Source organism: Saccostrea echinata, unplaced genomic scaffold (genome assembly GCF_033153115.1).
Source record: "Saccostrea echinata isolate AGI-Se365-2 ecotype Australia unplaced genomic scaffold, CSIRO_AGI_Sech_v1 ptg000029l, whole genome shotgun sequence".
NCBI classification, from domain to species: Eukaryota; Metazoa; Mollusca; class Bivalvia; order Ostreida; family Ostreidae; genus Saccostrea; species Saccostrea echinata.
Window position 1 is genome coordinate 38498746 of NW_026889778.1, and position 15030 is coordinate 38513775.

The 15030-nt window shown below is 34.7% G+C and overlaps 1 pseudogene; it reads left to right on the forward strand.

The window, feature by feature from the left end:
- The first annotated feature begins 7186 nt into the window (after positions 1 to 7186).
- On the forward strand, positions 7187 to 14625 carry LOC133195284 (uncharacterized; annotated as a pseudogene).
- Positions 14626 to 15030: the final 405 nt, after the last annotated feature.

Sequence of the window (15030 nt, forward strand, 5' to 3'; positions counted from 1 at the left end):
TCATTAAAGACAGTTCGTCAGTTGTCGTGTGACTCGAAGAGAAATAAAAACAGGAAGTTATACAAAACGCGCCTTTTACATTTGAAGAGTTCCTTTGAAGCGGTGGATATTGAATTCGACACTTCTTTTTTCTCATCCATGAACTTTCAAACACATTTCATTGAACATAATCAATACTATAGGATTGGACACAAGTTTTACCAGTTTAGTCTGTCCTCTCCGACACAAAGAAAATATATAGAGATATACACGTGATATACAACCAATAAATATACAATACAAAAATAAAGCTCAAGGAATCAAGGAAAGAGTGGAAAGGGGTTGTGCATGTAAGAGATACGGAATGGTTACGCTGGTTATGTAAAATCGTTTCGTTTTTTTTTAATACATCTATGTACAGGTTTCTGATTTCAGTTTCACTGTGCAATGCTTTCCATAGTGATATTATTGATGAAAAAAATGAGTTTTTTTAGAAGTAATTTTGTTCTACATTGGGGTATGACATTATCATTATTATTATTACGCACTGTAAATCATAATGGGTAGTTTGCAAAACTTCAGGTGGTAATAGATTGGATAAATACTTTGGCGCAAGAACATGTTTTATTTTATACATTAAACATAACTTTCTCTTTTCTCGTCTATAAGCAAGTGTTTCCCATCCTGTTCCAAAATAAAGAGCATTACGAGAAGCGTTAATTGGACGGCCAGTTACAATAAGTGCAGCTTCTAATTGAAGTTTCTCTAGTCTTTCACAGTCAGCTGCGGAAATGTTATCCCATACTTCTGATGCTATTCGAATAAGGGTCTAATAAATGTTATATACATCTTAGCTAAGAAGTCACCATTTAATAATTTCAATTTACTAAGAACAGCAATTTCTTTGGAACTTGGAAGCCTTTTTTTAATTAAAATAAAAATACTTTGATTTGTTCATTTCCCAGAATTCGAAAATATGTCCAAGATGACAGTGAGTTGAAGACGGGGACGATTTATTGATTGTCAAACATAAAGCGTGGGTTAAATTTGGACGGCACTTAGGAATTCGTCTGGAACTGCATCTGTTGTCTGCAGAACGAACGGGGTGAGGGAATGTTGGCGTAGAGGGTACAAGGTATAGGTAGAGGCGCTGTGTGGCCGTGAGGTAAAAACAAAGTATAGGTGTGCCGTATTCCCGAAGGTCCACCAATATGCAATTCCAGAGATAAAACAAATGATGAAGGATTCCGTATTTATTAGATGAGTCTCAACGATGGCAACAGTTTACATGAATCAACAAACAGACATATTATAAATGATCGAGTCGGATTTGGCCGAAGTGGCCCCGGACTCAGAGTCCTGACGAGTCGGACGTGGCCGAGACTGGCCTTCGTATATTCCAGACTAAAGATTGAAATTATACATGACTATTTATAAGAATGTACATAATGAGTAAATAGATAACAGGTGTTGACATCAAGTGAAATGAGTGAAAGATTCACAGGTATGGATTAATTAAATAAACTCAATGACGCTTTGATGTTTGGACATTTAAAAAAAAGATAATTACACAGTGTTGTTTTAAGAGATTAACAGTTCTTGAGACATAGCACTCTGTCTCTTTGTAACAACAAATCAAGAGTCCGAAAGGTGTCACTGGTTAATTAAACAATTAGATTCGCGAAACATATCGTGAGAAATAAAATATAACACAACTTGAAAATTGAAAAGTAAAGTCCAAAATAAAGTTCTTTCTTGAACAGTGAATTTTTCACTGTGATAATTTCCCACCGCTCTGGGAAAAACACGTCCTCGTGTTTGGAAGGAATTTAACATATATTTCTCGGAGTCTGTTCTTTGGTCTTCTCTCACACACCGGTAAGCACGAACTGAAACGTAGGTTTGAGTATCCTGGTGGTCAAAAGAGAGATGCCGAAAGTGTTGTCAATGAATGTTGTTCACTGTGGTTGTCCATCGTTTATACGTTGAGCAGAGTGGTTCAATGGGGGAACTCGCTTGCTGTAGAGGTTCGGGATCTGACCACTGCAAAATATATGCAGCGGCCCCGGGCGTTGTTTTACCCTTAGGATTCATCCACCAATAGTAACCGTGTAGATTTGGACGGTACTTCGTTTAATAATTTATTACGATCCAAAACCTTGCGTTTTCTACACGATCTGTGAGTCGGTGTGGACAGTGCAAGGTCCAGTTTCCAACTGACGATCTCGTATGAAACAACCAATTTATAATAATGATGAAAGAAACAATTACAATGAAGAGTAGCTCTAAGCAGAAGGACATAATTGACATAATTAATATAATTGAATAATAATTAACATGTTCACTCAGGTTCAGGTGGCATCAAAATGTCTTGCGGTCAAGGTCTATTATGTTATAATTAGCACTATCAAAGATAATTAATGTTACTCAACAATCTGTTCATTTCACACGGTCACAGTATCCCTTTGCCCCCCGAAACACGTCCTCGTGTTTCCAAGTTTGTCTCGTGTTGTCAGGCATACTTCTGACAATATTTGAAATCCTTGGATACTGTTTCCTGGCTCCACGGGGCGGTCCACTGTAGATTGCTTTCCTCGAGGAATGAAACTCTTTATCTTTCAGGAGGGAATTAATCTGTTCCTGTTTCTTTTTGGTGTCACTCTGAAAGTCGGTTATCACCTTTTTCGATTCCTCAAGGTCCTTTTCTACAGTTGAGAGTTTTTCCCGGAGTTCTTTGATAGTCTTGTCTTTCTCTGACTGTCGAACATGAGACGTTTTCCGCTCACACATCCATTTGTTTTTATAACATCGAGCATCTGATTTGTAGGATGCCGCCTGAACTTTTCAGCTTGGGTTTCCAAAGTTTCAGAATGAATTTCAATCACACTTACTGAAGAGAAGGGCATTTCACTTAAACATGATTTTTCTTTACGGGTTGTACGAAATTTGATGATTCTCTCTCTGTCTCTGATCTGCTTTCGTTTTGATTTTCTTCGCACCGTACAAGTTTCGTCCGTCTGTGTTTCGATGGAACGTGTCGGTATAGAAGAGACAGCGCAGATGATTTTGGGATTCCGTGTTCTACACATCCGTGCATAGTGTCCTCTTCTTCCACACCTGAAACATGTTGACGTCCTTGCGTTGCAAACGGTCCATACGTGCCTTAATCCGCAGCGTCCACATTGTTGCAAGGTGAAGCGCGGTTGGACTGTTCGCATCCAAGCAGGAACAAATGGAAAAATATCCATGGTTTGGGAATTCTGGTAAGAAGGATGGCAAACTCGCTTGGCTGTATGAGGTACTAGGATCTAACTACTACAAAATACAAATATGACCGGTAGAAATACACAAGTCGGTACTTCGTTTAATAATTTATTACGATCCAAAACTTGGCGTTTTCTACACGATCTGTGAGTCGGTGTGGACAGTGCAAGGTCCAGTTTCCAACTGACGATCTCGTATGAAACAACCAATTTATAATAATGATGAAAGAAACAATTACAATGAAGAGTAGCTCTAAGCAGAAGGACATAATTGACATAATTAATATAATTGAATAATAATTAACATGTTCACTCAGGTTCAGGTGGCATCAAAATGTCTTGCGGTCAAGGTCTATTATGTTATAATTAGCACTATCAAAGATAATTAATGTTACTCAACAATCTGTTCATTTCACACGATCACATTTGGTAGAATTAAATTTTACAAGCTACTTTTTTGACCATTCGTTATTTTTTTCTAGGTCATAGTTAGTTAATCTTTCTAAGTCCTGCAATTTTTAGCGGTGTTTGTCACGGGAGTATCATCGGCAAATAGTCTAGAGAGACCTAAGAGACAACATGGTACATGTAGGTCATTTATATAAACTAGGAAGAGCAGAGGCCCAAGAACAGAACCCTGGGGAACCCCTGCTTTCGTTCTTAATTCCCACTGAAAAACACGATGATTTAATTTGAACCTGTTGTGAACAATTGGTAAGATAGTTATTTAACAAAGCAAGGACTTGGTTCACAAACCAATATTTTCTATTTTTATTATATCTTAAACCTTTCAACCAAACCGTATCGAATGCTTTACTGATATCACAATTAGCAAAGCAAGGTTACTTTTTAGTCTGGAGCAATACAAATATTATGATAAATTTCTTTTAACTGCATGGATGACCGTTGAATGGTTACGTATAAATCCAGCTTTTAGGTTACATAACAGTAGATGTAATACTAAGTGATTATAAATGTATTTAAAAATTACTCTTTCAAAGACTTTTCTATACAACTCAATAAGGAGATTGGTGTGTAGTTTGTCGGGTTTGATTTCTCTGAAATTGTTGGGACCGGAAGCTTTTTTAGAATGTAGAATTTTGATAATATCGATAATTTCAATTTCATCTTTTGTAACATTTTCAAGTTTAGCTTCCGATATTGGTTCAAATTAGGGAAGGTCTTTATCTAATATCTTTGTTTTCATCAGAAGAAACTTTACAGAAATAAGTAATTAATAATAATAATAAATTTTTCTTGCTCTGGTTTTTAAAAAAAAAAAAATTGTAAGCTTTCCTAACAAGCAATTCTATTTCTTTCTTAATATCAGAATTAAACCAAGGTTTATCGTCCGGTTTTACCACTACATCTTTTAGTGGTATAAATCTATTCACAAAGAGCAAGAGCCACTTAGGGCCTTTTTTGGCCCTGAGAATTTCTGAAAAATCGAAACTGCTCAGTTTTGGTTGAGAATGCAGTATTTATAACTTGAACACATGTGGACCGTGTATCTATTGAACATGACGTAATTTTCTCTCTAGTCAATGCATTATGACGTCATGAAATGCGTCATTTTTCCCATATCCTGTAAAACCCCTATAAAATGGCCAAAAGTTGAGGTATTTTTTCAATATTTCATATAGAGCACAACCCCTGATCCAAAATATGCAATTACATAATGAAAGATCGGTTTCTGAAGATCACAAAACATGTTTTAATTTTTGGATCGTGGGCTGTGCTCATATTTTAATTCTTTGATGAAGGTAGTCAAATACGCATGTTTTCTGCAAAATTCAAGAACATTACATTTTCTCAAAGCCTGTTTTCCTATACCTGGATTCTCAAAAAGAAATTTTATCATATGAAATAAAAGCATTAAGTCTCTACTTTATTTTTATATATGAAATGGGACAGAGGATGATAGTCAATTAATTGATATAAGGACAGGGCCATTTTATGCATCAAGTGAACCTAGCTCTTTTGAGAGTTTATCATTAAACTTTAATACATCCACATCGACGTCGTTCGCTATTCAGAATTTCACCCCAGATTATTTCACTCATTTCATTTCTGAATTGATTAAAATTTGCTCTTTTGTACAGGAAAATCTTCCGGACATAAGTATTTTCAAAACTGGATCACTGTATCAAGTTTCAGTATAATATAAGCGGCTTTGTGATCGCTTATATTTTTTATCAGTATCAATAGTTCCCGATTCAATACAATCAAGGGTATCTGTAATAAATATGGGGCTGATAATGCAAATTGATGTCATACTGGTTACTCTATATAGTTTGTAAGATTATATGTCATAATTATATCACTTGAATAGGTTGGAAGTTTTCTTATCAAAGTCTATATCCCAATCCCTTCAAGTACCCTTCAATTGTTAAATTCTCTGAATTTACTAAAGAATTTAAATGAGTCTCGGTAAAGCATAAAATGTCATTTAATTCAAAGTAATTAGATATCTTGTCTATTTTATGTCATATACATCTACAGTTCAGGTGACAGTCACCGTAACGTTTAGCTCTGGACCAGGGTTAAATAAGGTCTATATATTTTTTTATTAAAAAAAAAAATCGGTCTATCTTCGGTAACCATATCGGCTGGGACTTGTTTGGATTTTATATACGGAAGATTCTATCATTGGAAAGATACACAAAAAGCACTTATCGACGTGTATCACGCGAGATTTTTTCAGAGCCCCCCCCCCCCTTTCCACTTTCAAAAACGGCTACAGGCCTGTAAGAAGCTATTTGGATTGCTGTATATCAAATGTTGCGATGTCATTTAGTAATTTTTGAAACATATGGTTGTAGTATTAAGTATATTTAATGTACTTTCATATGGACAAATATTTCCATCACTAATAGAAACAACCACCACTATGCTTCACAAAATGTTCCTGAAAACAAGTAACTTACTGAATACAATTTATTTTTAAAAGTAGTACGATTAATTATATTAGTTTTAAGTTTTATATATGAATTTTAGATTAAAAAGATAATTAAAACCATTTCAGGCATGTGCAACTTCGTGATAAAGTCAGTACATGCATGAATATATGTACAATCATGCATTTTTTTTCTAGTAAAAGTATTTTATTCAATGAGATGAAACTCAATAGCATACATCTTATGTCATTTTAGGATATTAATGACATTTCTTAGTTGATTTTCTAAAGCTTGAGTACTGATGTTTTATCAGTAAAATTAATGCTTTGCACCATAGAAACCCCGAACTCAATTTAACAATCCATATTTATGTAAAAAACTATCGTAAATGATTTCTTTTTCACATGTACATAAGGATATACGTATAAAGATTCGGATCTTGAATACGCTAATTAATAAATAAATACGATGGGCAGATTTCAAGTGAGGATTGCCAATGATTGGTGAGTTCTAACCCGAAGAAGGCGAATTGTCCTAAAGGCTAGTTGTCTTAGGGGCGAGCCGTCTAAAGCATTCTTGCGCACGCGTAACCTGACGTAAGCCCACGGCATCAGGTTTAACCCGCTTATATATTTTCTGCATGGACCTCAAGGTCCCCGCAGTAACAAACTACCAAATTCCACACGTGCAAAAAATTGATTTACCAATTACAAGTATGACTGGGGCGAAACCACTGGAGGCCAAACCACCCAGTGCGAAAATGTAATGGGGGCGAACCCAGTCGTTACCTTTTCAAACGAGATTAATATTTTATCTCACATTACGCTCAATTTTGATATAAATATACCCCAGTGACCTGGAAGTCTGCACTCCATTTTAATCGTATTTTTAGTTCACTGATATCATAAAACTGATAAAATGCCAAATCCCTAAGGCTGACCCATCATTTAAACATGTTTAAATATAGTACGATGATTTGTCTTTATCTTAAAACTTCAGTCTTTCGTTTTTATTTCTAAGAGCAAGTATTCAGCGCTGACAACAAAAATGGAAAAGCTTGAGAAGAAGGAGGAAAAGAAGGAGGAGGGTTATTTTCCATTTGACCCAGAGATGACAGACCTTACGTTAATTGTCGCGGAAAAGAAATTACATGTGGCTAAAAATGTTTTAATGGAAGCATCTCCTGTCTTTAGAAAAATGCTTACTGATGGTTTTAAATAGAAAAACGCATCAGAAATACCACTTCCAGGAAAAGAATACTCTAGTTTTCTTTTGTTTCTAAGATGCATCTTTCCAAGAGAATTTGTATCACTTACTGGTAATGTATTAATTGGAATAAAAAATACTAGAGGAAAAAAGAAACTGCATGTGTAGTTAACATGGTAAAGTTATTTTATTTATAGATTCATATACAAAATATAATGTGAAGTTGCTTTATATATATCACAATTTAATGTAATGCATTGTCTTTCAATTCAAACATGATGTCCCGATTATGTGACGCCAGAGCAAGATACAGTTGGACTTTGGTATCTCGAACACCGTTATCTCGAATCCCATGGATACATGTACTAGTATGTCGAAGTGATTTGGAAGCCTAACCACTTATTCTTTAAGTATTTCACTCTCCATATCTCGAATCCTCGGATATCTCGAAGTTTTTGTCCGTCCAGTCGAGATCGAGATAACGAGATCTGACTGTATTTTCACGACGGATAGCAGGGCGTCGAGGACGGATGTTTGCCTCTCGTAAGCTGTTTCTCGGTACGAGGACTTATCCGTCGATGCCGAGGGGTACTTTTAGCGGTCAAAAAACCGATTGGAATCGATTACATGACATTGTATACTGTACGCAAATGTGATGTCTGTATATATACGTATTTTACCGAAGTGACGTCACAACAGGCATCCTGCTCATGGGCGGTCCCGAACGGTGCTACTTTGCGGATATCGTCTCCATAATGCATTTACAGTGTTAATATGAACTCCAAAATACCTTGCCACATTGCTTTGAGACATCCCAGCTTCCAGCATCCCAAATGGCACACAAACGATTATTTTCAAACATGCAAGGTAAATGTCAATCAAAATGTTAATCAAAACCCATTTTTTTCTGCTTCAATAAATGAATACTATCAATGAATGCAAGAAATTTTAATCAATTTTTAACCACGTGTCGCTTAGGTACGAAACTCCAGAAAAGCGTGCTGAGACCATCAAGGTGAATCGAACGCTATATTTCACAATTGAGTTCTCAAACATGCGTTTAGTACTTTATAATATGCCTTTAAGAATAAAGATCGATTAAAGATTAGTATTTAATATGATTTACTTAACTTTTAAGCATAAATAGTTTCTTTTTTCCGCTAGTATATATTAAGTTGCTTTGAATTTTTATCGTTATAGTAGTATTAACAAAATCAATTGCAATGTTTTTCAGAGAGTAATATTCAAGAGCTTCTACCACTTGCACACGAGTACGATGTAAAATGCATTTTAAGGAGATGTGAAACATGGCTCTTGACAGAGTTCGAGTTAAAGAAAGCGAAAATTCCGATCCCTAACGAAAGTGTTGATATTTACGTCAAATACATTGTAAAGTGTCTGTACTTTGGCTGCGAGTACAGCTTGAAGGAATTGTATGATAAATCTTTTCAGACATTAAGTCCTTATAAGCTGACAAGATATATGAAGAATGAATATTACAGCATGTTGCCAGAAAAAAATAAAAGGAAACTCATAGAAACCCGGCTCTATATGATAGAAAAAGATGCGAAAAAAATGAAGGGCACTGTTACTACAAACACGGTAAAAAATGGAGTGAGTACTTCAGGTAAATCCTTTGAAGCGGATGGATTTCTGTGCTTAAACTCTTTGTTCTTGTAAAATAACCTCAGCGTTATTTCATTTCAATTTTTTTCTTAATTGTTATATGTTCAAGATAATTATTTATGCTCTTAAAATAAGTTGTTATTTTGAATATTGATTTAGCGCAGTTTTGGTAATTATTTTAATCGGAGAAGTCATTGAGACATTTTTAAGCATATGAATGCAATCAATTTTTTGTAAACTCAAATTTTGGGATTAATTCTTAGTAACCTTTTACTTTCTTTACCACTTCAATAAACTATCATGTCAAGCACTTCATATCCTTCTCGTATTGTTTTGATGCAATCTAAATACAAAGATAGCAAATCGAACCATCTCTCTCAAAACCACCAAAAATAAGATCTTTCCAAGCAATTGTAAATCTATGAATCATACATAGAAATGTACAAAAATCCTCTCTCAAATCCTTTGGGTCATATACACCTCCAAAACAATGTTCTGATTTATCTAATTTATTATTAATATTTGAGGAATTTTCGACATAAGTTATTTTGCCGAACTTAGTCCATCAATCTAGTTTTCACCAATTCTGCAGATACTATCATTTGTTTAGGAGAATTAATGCTAGTGCGACCATCACTCAGACAAACAAAAATCATTTATTTTTGTTTCAACATAGTCGATTCATTAAGACTGTACCAAATTATGTTCTTTAACTTATAATAATAATTTGTATAAGACAGGTCATATGAAATATGAAGATAACGAACATTAATCAAGTTCAAAAGTCCAATATTTACATTGTCAAATATATTTGTCCCGGATAAAACTTCACATTTATTATTGTATAATACCTTTATATCCTCATAAAGCTATTAGCACAGTGCGTGACAGAACAGCATGCTTTCTCACTGCGTTGTTTACTCAGGTGACCTATTGGTATCTTTGTCGCCCGTCGTCATGCGGGTGTGCATCGTGCGTACATGTACATGTATACGTTACACATTTTCAACTTCATCTAGATCCACTGGAACAATTTCAATCAAACTTGTCACAAAGCGTTCTTGGGGGAAGGAGATTCAAGTCTGTTCAAATTAAGGACAGTGCCCTCTTCCAAGGGGAGTCATGATTAGTCATATTTATATGGAAGCATCTTCAGATAGTGTAATATACATGTATTATGGTATTTGCAAACATTCATATGGTCATAGTATCGACCATAGAATTTACGCAACATTTCAAACGAGATTTTGGATATCCTTGTATCATGAACATGTTTGTCAGTGATCTGTCTCGTTTTAAAAATTGTTCATACAAGAAACAAAGTCAAAATTTTTCAAATTTTATGGTCGATACAATGATCTTGTCAGCAAATACAATCTATCATTACATCGAATGTTGTCTGCCGTTTTTCGTATATACACATTGATAGGCCATTGTTTTCACACTTCACATATCTGATATGTAATTTTATGAATTTCACAGAGTTTTGTTTGTTTGTATGTTGTTTAACGTCCCTCTCGAGAATTTTTCACTCATATGGAGACGCCGCCACTTTCCGTTGGAGAGCTGGAAATTTTGACCTATACTTGGCACTCAGGGCCATTGAGTAGTGAGGGATCTTTTTTGTGTCAACATCTACTGCGACACGGGACCTCGGTTTGTACGGTCTCATCCGAAGGACCGGTCTCCACGTCCCACAGTGGGATTCGAACCCGCGACTTAAGGGTCAACTCCTTACCTCGCGACACTAGAGCAGACGCTTTACGACAGCGGCACGCGGGCGACAGTTTCACAGAGTAAAGCTTTGAATTAAATATAATGTCACTCAAAACACCCAATATAGTACACGAGTATATGTGGATTTTGAAGGAATCTAAAACTTGAATAATGACAGAGCACAAATTCTTTAAAGAGTATGCCAGTATTGATTGTTCATTAAATTAAATTATCAATTATTTGGATAACGAACTCAATAAAATTTGAAAAACCCTGTGATAAATGCTTACCAACATCTTATAACCTTATCTCTTCTGATGATTTGAAATCTCATGAGTTCAATAAAAGTACTATTATTATTGATTGCCCATTCTTAAGGATAAAAAACAAAAACAAAAAACAAAAAAAAAAAACCCTTTTATTTAAAATGTACCCCTGTTTGAGTGCAGCGGTATGATTCAATGCGTAATAAGTGAATGTGGTTCGCTTTTGAAATGAAATGCAACAAAGATTGATTGATTGTTGTATATTGTTTTACGTCCCATTCGAGAATTTTTTGACTCATAGAGAAACGCCACCATACACCGACAAAGGGTTTCAAATTTGAACTGCACTCGGCACTCAGGACCATTGAGCAGTGAGAGTTCTTTATCGTGGCAACGGCTACAGTGACAATGGAACTTGGTTTTTAAGAACCGTGAATTTCCCTTCTAAGGAAGACCTTAAATCCTGTAATGGTTTCGTTTGAGTTTTGAAAGCTAGCAGTGAAAACGTTAAGCTCTTAACCTGTTGTGTTATTAATGTGGATTGCAAATTGTTGAATATAAAGAACTTAAAAGACTGAGGATTAAGAATAATTTCAAAGTATGTCAGTTTTACTGAGAAGAAAACCAGGCTTGCGACACCTTCTGTACATATATATCTAAGGCCACTGTTCACGACTCTGATGTCAATGGATAAAATTTATTTTCAAGTTCATATCTTTTAGGTTCAAGCACGTTAACGCACTTCTTGTCTAAAAACTTTGATGTTAAATACATGTACCTCATGTGTAGTTTTCACTAAATTTGTCAATGACTGCTTTGCGAAAGTTCAATCTTTCCAAAGGACACGATATTCGTTCGAGTAGAGAAAGGTTTCCACGGAAATGACAAAATATTGCAATTGCCTTATTATATTTTCCAGGTATACTACACTCAGGCACTTGACGTTACATATTTTTTTTTTATAAAAATATAACCCCATACCTAATAATTAGGTATGGGGTTATATATTTTTTTAACAAGAAATATATAAATGTCAAATGCCTGTGGTACTACCGTATTTCCTCTCTCTGATTCGCTGTAGAATAAATATTGTATTGATAATAACTAACAAGCTAATTCAGAGAATTTATATGCCCCGCTCAAGGGAAAAAAGAAGAGCATGCGCAGATCGGGGGGGGGGGGGGTGTCGGACCGCCTGGATTTGCAGAGTTATTTAAATGTATATACTGAAGCAAATAAAAAATACCAATATGGATACATAGATTTGATTGCTTATTCTTTAAAATGCGTACAGGAGATTCTTTTTATATAAAACATTTATCACACTAGCTGTAATAATTATTTTATGGGAAGGTTTGTACACACCAGACGTCATAACTTCTTAATTTCATATGTTGAATACTATTCGGAAAAAAAAATTTCAAGAAAAAAAAAAGAATATGGGATTGTCTTGGATTTGAACCGGGGACCTCTCTCATCCAAAGCAACAATTATATCCCTAGACCAACGATGCGCTTGACATTGAAACGAATCAAATGCTAACAGCAGGTCACATATACATGTATATATTCACGTTAGATATTGTCAAAGTTTTGCACAACACATGGTGTCTAATTTAGCTTTTACTTAACAGTTTTAATAGATGTAATTAGAGAATAAATTCCGCCGACAACCTCTTTTATATGTGATAACACTTCACATGCACCTGTGCTAAGAATAGTGCCATGCGACTTTTAAAGTCATACATGGCGTATTTTTTTATGAGTTCAGACTAACTGAAATTAAAAAGATCTTTCTATTTGTTTTATTACTTTATATAAAATAGGACTTTCCTGTAAATTACACTATTTAAATCAATCGCGTTTCAAAGATATCAGAAATTTAAAACAATAACCGATTTATTTACCGACTCTGAATTTAAATAACAGACACAGTTTAAAGTCAATTTAACTATAGAAGCATGAGGTTATTCAAGTTCAAAATCGGTGAAAATTTTAATTTGAACGTAAACAATATATCATGTTTATCTACACTTAATCTCCATATTTTTATTTTTTAGCTCAGTTACGCCATATATATATAGCTTTAATACAGACGGGGAGTAACTCTAAAACTTTGAGCTTGATGCCAACAAATTTCCAATTGACATTTGGAAAAAAAAAACCAAAAAAAAAAAACTTGTCCAAAATAAAAAAAAAACAAAAACAAAAACGGAGCGAGACACGTTGAGAGGGGCGGGGAGGGGCCATAGGGAGTATAAAATTTCATTGCAAAAGCTCAAAAGCTTCTTGATATTTCGCCCGGAAATGAAAGTATTACTCGCAAACAGAATGTATGAATTTACGACCTTGACCTTTGACCTTTTGACCTCCAAATTAAAAAAGGATCTTCCTTAGGCCACAGGGAGTTGTTATGTAAAATTCATTCCAAAAGCTCAAAGGCTTCTCGGGATATGAAATGATGTCATATAAGCAATACAAAAATGAGAGGAGGGCATAAAACACGGACCTCTGAAAATTCCAGAGGTGGGATCAGGTCCCTAGGAGGAGTAAGCATCCCCTGTTGACTGGTTACACCCACCGTGAGCCCTATGTACAATGTATAGATTGTACAATAAAAAGTTCTTTGATTCTTTGAGATCATCACTGTTCGTTATCTTCATCTTTTCAATTGAATTGTTAGAACTAAAAAATGACAACCTAATGTACATGTAGGAAATATATTTAACTTCATGGCTTGTCTTCATAATAGATTTGCTTGGAAGAATGTTAGAGTTCATTATATAAGAGAGAGAGAGAGAGAGAGAGAGAGAGAGACTTCAACTAGTTAACACATCAGCGAATGATTAACGGAAATCGTGTTTCATAAAAAGTAATGGAGAAAATATTTACTGAAAGTCATCACAGGTGCTAGCTGCAGATCCGTAGCTCGCTGGTCTGAAAAAATTGGGATGGACGACCAAAGAGCTACAGTGCCACCAATTAAAAAAAAGTGTATATTTAATATATCGAGTCAATATTAAAAGACAATTAAGAAACATGCATGCTAGTTTCAAAAACATATGATGACTTAACTATGTAATATTTACATTCAACATGTATTTTGCTTATAAAATATGTGAAAAGGTTCGGCATATAAACACCATAACACGGATGGGGAGCTCAAAAGGAGTTTTCAATGGGGATTGGAGGGCTACAAAGATGCATTTCTATCCAGAGTTGTCTACCGCTACGCTACCAACACCTCAACGCTTGTTGTACAAGAATCTTGTACAAAATTTAAACGGTGAAAATTTGAAATTAATATCTTAATTAACTTTTGTAATTATCGATAAAGATGATAATTTTTCATTTCCTTTAAATTTATCACCCTTCAAAACGATTTATTTATATAGTTTTTAGGGAACTATTTTGCGGAGTAAATATCAAAAATTAAATCAAAAATCCTTTTAAGGGGTAATATATTAATTTAAATCCTGTTTACCGATAAGAAATATAATTAAAAAGATAATTAAAACAATTTTTCATCTTTTACAAATGTTCCAAGAATCATGTATAACAAGCTTTGACAGAGGTGTATGTGGGAGCGTAGCGGGAACGACAACTCTGGATAGAGAATGAGAAAGATGAGGAGGACGACGGGGAGAGGGGTAAAGAAAGAGGAAAAGGATAATTACTTTCCATACTAACAAGAGATGACAGACCTTACGTTAATTGTCAAGGAAAAGAAGATACACATGGATAAAACTATTTTAATTGAAGTGTCGACTGTTTTCAGAAAAAATGCTAAATGATGAATTTAAGGAGAAAAAAGCATCGGAAATACCCCTTCCGGGAAAAGATATTCTAGTTTCGTTTTGTTTCTGAGATGCATATTTTCAAGAGAATGTGTAACACTTACAGGTAATGTATAAAAAAGAAACAATTATATACTGAAGGGGAGAAAAAGAAATGCAGGGTAACATAAAATGCAAAAGCTTTTTGACCACAAGACCGAAAATTATCGTCTTCTATATCTATTTGATTGTCAAGTTCAATTACCTTTTAATCCGTATTACACCTAAACAAAATAGTATTC